This window comes from Ipomoea nil, unplaced genomic scaffold, assembly GCF_001879475.1.
Source record: "Ipomoea nil cultivar Tokyo-kokei standard unplaced genomic scaffold, Asagao_1.1 scaffold0317, whole genome shotgun sequence".
Lineage (NCBI taxonomy): Eukaryota > Viridiplantae > Streptophyta > Magnoliopsida > Solanales > Convolvulaceae > Ipomoea > Ipomoea nil.
Window position 1 is genome coordinate 1280416 of NW_017616745.1, and position 6812 is coordinate 1287227.

The 6812-nt window shown below is 37.7% G+C and overlaps 1 long non-coding RNA gene across 1 annotated transcript; it reads right to left on the minus strand.

The window, feature by feature from the left end:
* Window positions 1-1399: 1399 nt before the first annotated feature.
* Window positions 1400-3237, minus strand: LOC109168251. Its single transcript, XR_002052040.1, has 3 exons — window positions 3022-3237; window positions 1767-1832; window positions 1400-1620 (listed from the first exon to the last, which is right to left on the minus strand). It is a non-coding gene; the product is annotated as an uncharacterized LOC109168251 (long non-coding RNA).
* Between the last annotated feature and the right edge of the window lie 3575 nt (window positions 3238-6812).

The following is a 6812-nucleotide window of genomic DNA, read 5'->3' on the forward strand; positions in this document are numbered from 1 at the left end:
CAAATACCAGATACACTGTGGCGGAGAAGGCAATCATCATAAATATTATGGACAAAAACAAGGTGAAGAGGCCTATGATTAATCTCTTGGGAAGAGCGTATAGGAAGTCTTGTTCTGCATAGCGCGAAGTTAGGATGGACAAGAAGACGAGCAAGGAAGTGGCGGATGTGAAGAGAGATGCAGCATTTGAAATGCCAAATATTGTGAAAGCAGTGTAGTTTGAGAAGATTGGGAGGCCATTTTCACCACTGTTGCCACCAGGAACTGTAATGGATGCTGCAAAGACTATAGTAACAATGAGGCCTGCTGCAATTGTGCATGAAGTTGCTGTGTCTTTCATCCATTTCTCCCCTGCCTCTTTTAACTCCTTATGCTTCTCCGTAAAGACCATACTCGGAGTTTTGCCATCTTTATTCAGACATGACAAGAAATGTGATGGTGTAATTTTTTTCACTTCCTGCAGATCAGATGAAATGAATCATATATATATATATATATATATATATATATATATATATATATATATATATATATATAGGGAAGGGATCAGGTGCATTTGTGGCTTTCCGTGCAGTTGATTAATGTGCCTGAGCTTTGTACTTAATGTGCATGAGTCTTGTGTTTAATGTGCTTGAGCTTTGTACTTAATGTGCGTGAGTTTTGTACTTAATGTGCCTGAGTCTTGTGTTTAATGTGGCTGATATTTGTACTTAATGTGCGTAAGTAGTTCAGAATTACGACCTCAGAAGGAAGCAGAATAGAAAATTTTCACAATCCCCTTCTTTTTCACAATCTTTGAATCTCTCATTAGCAACTTCGCTCTCATTAGCAGCCTCTCAGTATGCAAAGCAAAACAAGACAAAATTCATTCATCCACCACTTCGAAACAAAAACAATAAGAAAATGCAGCAGTGGATGCACTATGTTGGACAGACAACCCCAGCCCCAACCCTAACCAAATTGGTCTACAACCTGTTGACTTCATAACCTCAAGATCACAAGTTTGACTCTCAATGGAATCACCTAAGTGGTTTACCTCCTTAGATTGAGGTCACAAGACTGGCATGGAGCCTACGCACCGTAGTGTAGTATGTGGTGGTGAGTTTCATTGTGATCAAAAAAACAAAAACAAAAACAAAAATGAAACAATGGGGGAGAATATATAAGATATTGTGACATACCATACCTTAAACCATTGAAGCTCTCGTTGCATTTGAAGAGCTGCACCAGAAACAAGATTTAGTTTTTGGGGAGGTGCCAATTTCCCAGCCAAATGCAAAACGCTATTATTATCTGTGTCTCTATAATCCGGAAAATTAGTCCTAAGCACACTGGTTCGACAAACAAGGTTAAAAACATTTTCGCTACGATTCATTACTGCAACGTGAAGTATATTCTGGCGCATGGAGTTTCCGAAATAAACCGTCAAAGGATATGCTTCCGCAACATTTAAGATGACTTGCCAAATGTCTAAACTCGTTGCTTCAAGGAGTGCATTATCTGTGAGTGAGGTCACTTGTGTATCATTTAGGGTTTTGAGTTGATCGCACAAGCATTTAAGAAGCTTCATAGCTTGGTGGTGTAGCACCATTTTGTTTACTATGCTCTTCTCTACCAGCCCTGGTAGATAGATAGATAGATATATCGAATTAAAACAATAAAAATAAACAAAATCTATTAGTTTTGCTATTATATATCTTCCAATTATATATTCTGATCTGATGTGGTCATGTTAGGTAGTTATGTATCCACACACACATCCATACATTGTAGTAGTGAGGTGATGAGGTGGGAAATTGGTGTAGATGTTGTTGACTCTACCTTAGAAACACCTGCATGCAATGCAATAATAATTTTTACTAATAACTTAAAAATTCAAATGAGTGGTAATTAATTGGCTGGCAAGCACGAGATTGAAGCTAGAATAAGGCTCTGTTTGGCAAACCTAGCTGAAAAGCTATAAGCTAGGAGCTGATAGCTGAAAAGGAGCTGAAAGCTGAAAAGCTATAAGCTCGGAGCTGAAAAATTGAAGAGTTGTTAAGCTAGCTGTTATGATTGAAAGTGTTTGGTAAAATTAGCTTTTTGATAAGCTGATAAATGTAAAAAGACTAAAAAGGACATCTTCATAAAATATAAATTAGTTTGTTTACATATTAAACTTTAACATTTCGTCTTCCAAAAAAAGTAAACACTTTTTAAAATAAAACTATTAGCATGATCATGATCTAGCATTCCATAATGAAGTAGCAATATTGTTGCGAATCTCCTTCATCTCCATAGAGGTGTGACTTAAATTTTCATTGATGGAGATATTACTACTTGAATCTTGAAGTTCATTGGGCGGTATGTAATCTTGATGCTGCTCAAGCACATTAAACATCATGTTATCTTGTGAATTTTTCCGAATATAATTATTTAGTGCAAATGTGGCCATAATAACAACAATTTGGGTCTCCTCACTAAACTGTGGCATTTTAGCAAGTATCTTCCATCTCTTATTCAATACTCCAAACGACCTCTCAATACAACTTCGAAGAGAAGAATGTGCACGATTGAAGCCATATTGCTAATTTTAAAATAATAATAATAATAATAATAATAATAATAATAATAATAATAATAATAATAATAATAATAATAATAATAATAATAAGCTAAAGTTTCAACATAATTGTTTAGCAGGAAAGAAGACTAAGGAAGGGATTGACGTGAAAGTTGGTATAGGGGAAGAGAAAGAGTTTTAATTCATAAGGTTAAAATATGTCATTACTTTAAAATAATAAGGGTAAAGATGGAAAAAAAGTTAGGAAGCTAGTAGCTTATTTTGAAACGCTACTTAAAGTAGCGTTCCAAAATAAACTCTTATTTTAAGCTAGGAGCTTATTTTGGGAACATTACCAAACAGCTTATAGCTTATTAGTAGCTTAAAATAAGCTATAAGCTCCTAGCTTAGCGTTGCCAAACAGAGCCTAAGTATATATATAAATAAAGATAGACAATAGAAACGGAAAAGTTACTCACAATAGTATATGAAACTTTGCCAAAAGTTTAGACTGTGTTTGTTAACAATGGAATAGTCATAAATAACTATGGCATCCAAAGCTGATACATGGTTACCTAACCTCTTATGATGGCCCAAGTCAGGGTACCTTTCAACCAATTGCAGAGCCAAATCTGTATATATATATACATATAAATTATAATAAGCTAGCTAAGCAAAGAGGCTAATTAAGATATAGTTGGACGACTATATACACGTACCATAGAATTTATATATGATTAATTCAACAAGCATAGTGACACCAGTTGGGCCTGCATATGGATTAGGCTGTCCGTATTCATCATCCCTAGTGAGACGAAGGAAATACAGAAAGGCGTCCTTGCTTTTGCGATAATTCCCAGCTGCATAATGGATGGGGAAAAAACCTTGTTTGTTTTGAAGATAGAGGAGATTAGAATTCCTGCGAACAAGGATATGAGCCACCTCAATGTTTCCATGCCGGGCAGCGATGTGAAGTGGGGTAGACCCATAGTCGTCTCTGGGGCTAAGTTCATGGTCCAACAATAATGCTACAAGCTTTTCCATAAAGGAGGCATTACCTACTCTAGCACCAACATGCAATGCACTCTCTAAGTCCGTCTTAAGTGGAGATTGAATTGCTGCGGGGTTTTGGTTGAAGAATATTTGAGCTTCATCCCAATTTGCTGCCAATATTGCTCTGTATAGTGGCCGGTATTTGCTGTAATCAACTGCAACATCATCCTCATCGTCGTCATCATCATATAATATCATATTTGGGTCGGGGAAGCTAGCTACCTAGCTACAATTAATTACTCCCTTCGTCTCATTTTATGTGTCTAACCAGACTAAAACTATTTTAAATTTGGCAATTCAATCAGCAAAAACCTGAACTTAACTTGTTAAAAATGTTAATTGTTTTTTTTTTTTTTTTTTCGGATTCAATGACTTATTAAGGGTTATTTGAGTTTGATGACTTAATTGCCTTTCCCAAATATTTCAGTTACTTATTTGTACTGTTAGGAACCTTGTATTAGGATTTTGATGATACCAATGTAATGTAGAAAGTAGACCCCTATCTCTTACGTTTTTATTGTATCGCTACTTTCGTTCTAGACGAAAGTTGCCATAACTCATATGTAATTCGTGTTAAGCTAGAACAAACACACGAAAAGAGTTATGAATAGAAGATAGGCTGATCAAGGCGAAAGAAGACTCCACAGCAACGAAAGAAGGAGTTGTCATTAAAAAGACAGTTCTTTTCAAGACTATCTCAACAAGTATTCTTCTTCTCATCAACAAGAAGAATGTTCTACCTGTCTGATTTGACAACATCCTAGGACAATAAGGACCTCAACTCATGGGACACGCTATCCAAAGAGCATTTAATGAAGTTGTACTATCTCTGGAGCTAAAAGACAAAAGTCATCAGATCCTCCATACCTTCAACAGCTACATAGTACAAACCCATTAATGGAGCATTAAATGCATGAGGCTCCATGGTCCTTGTCCAACAGATAAAAGGTTTGAAAAATTCATCTCCCTCCAACGGATGAATTTTCATCACCTATATAAACCAACCTTCATCAACTAAGAAGGTGCTGGTTCATTATCACTCTACTCACTCTCTTGCAAAAAGTTCTTAAAAAGTGAACAATCTCAAAGCTTTTTGCGAACCAGTTATTTAAGGTGTTAAGGCATTTGAAGTAGATCACCCATCACTGGCCTACATCTTGTAAGAAGTCTTGCACTCTTGAAGCAATCATCCCACACCAACAAGACTTCACAGTTGGAGGAATCAAGAAATACTTTCTCACCAACCTCAACTTAGAAGAAGAAGTTGATAGAGGCGGAGTAAACTCTCGGAGTTGAAAAACCTTCAAAGGCTGTCTGGCTTAGTGATCAAGGAAGTCTTTGTGTAATGGTACTAAAGAGTGATAGTGCAATCCTTCCAGCAGTTGTGGAAGAAGAGTGGAAGTAGGCAAAGTTTGGCCGAACCACTATAAAATCTCGTCTCGCTCTTCTCTTTACTTACTGCTTTATTTTACTGCTTGCATATCATCTTTTTCATCACTCATCTTATCTTTTTATCAAACTCGTGCAACCCTCTCTTTATAACCTTTCCGCTGTGCTTATCTTACTCAAAAGTGTTGTCAGGGTTTTTCTTTTAAAAATCTAAAGAAAAACGAGAGTCTATTCACCCCCCCCCCCTCTAGACTCACCACACAATCTATCGGGACCAACAAGTGGTATCAGAGCCGAATACCTTGAACGGTAAAGGCTTTTTGCATTTTACTGCCTGGTAGATCCACCTTTTTTTTTTTTTGGATCTTCTTCGTTGCACGATTTTTTTAAATGGAAAAAGAATATGCACAAAATCGCTCTAAACAGCTTGCTTTTAGTCTTGCCAAGTTTGATGACTGGAAATTAAGAATGCAGGCTCTTCTGTGCTCTATTCATGATGAAATGTGGGACGTCATAACTACTGGACCTATCACAGTGATGATGGCAAATGCACAGGCTGCTGCTCAAGGACCAGATGCTCTACAAATGATACCTAAGCCGAAAGAGCAGTATACCTCGGAAGAAAGAACAAGAGCAAACCTGGACAATGTGGCAAGGAACATTCTTTACAACTCTCTAGATGATTCACTCTTCCCCAGAGTCAGGAAATCTAAAAATGCTATGGAAGTATGGAAAGTTCTAATGGACTTGGGAGAAGGAGATGAACAAGAAAAGGACAACAAACTGACAATAGCCATGAAGAAGTTCGAAGACTTTAAGATGCAACCAAACGAGACGATCATGGAGATGGAGCTAAGATTCACAAGACTAATGGGAGACTTATCAGACCTTGGAAAAGAACTCACCGAAAAGGAGATGAATCTTAAAATTCTTCGTGGATTGCCGAAGTCATGGGAGATGAAGGTCATCGCGATGAGAGATAATCGTGACATGAAAACAACACCCACAGCCAAAATCTTCAGTGATCTCAAAGCATATGAGTTTGAACATGAACCGAAAGATGCTGAGGAACCAGAAACGAGAAATATTGCCCTCGTAGCAAATCAGGCGGCGTCAACCCCTAACAGGTCGAAATCTAACTCTTGTGATTTTTTAACTGACGAACAATATGCCCTATTTGTCAGGAAGATGAAAAGATTCATGAGAAAGAACAACTTTCAAGATCCACAACGGTCAAGCCACCGAAAGAGGCATGAAAGCTTCCCTCAGGCTTCAAAGACCGAAACCACTGATTCACAGCTGTTGTGCTACAACTGCCGAAAGCCAGGGCACTTCAAAGCGAACTGCCCTTATCCAATGGTTAGCAAATATCAAGATGGCAACGATATCACAAGCTCCTCAAGGGAATCTGGAGAAAAGCACAAGAAAAGTGATAAACCAGAATCATCAAACTCCAGGAGTGAGGGAAGAAGAAAAGCAATGGTGGTTGCCGAAAACACTGAAAAAGCTATACCTGAAAGTAGTACCTCAAGCTCAAGCTCAGAAGACGAAAGCAGTGATGAGGAAAAAGGACTACTATGCCTCTACAGCCAAGAATCAGAGGAACTATGCCTCATGGCAGATGAAGAAGAGGTAAACTCTCACTCTTCTTCTTGCTATTCAGCCGAATCAAGTTCTTTAGTGAGTCAAACCTCCAGTGAATCTGTCACTGAAATGATGAGGAGGTTTAAGTTGATAAATAGCACTTACTCCAAGCTAAAAGAGGAGAACTCTCGGCTCATGACTAGCCATAATGAATTAGAGCAAGTTCGCATTGAGAACAAAATGC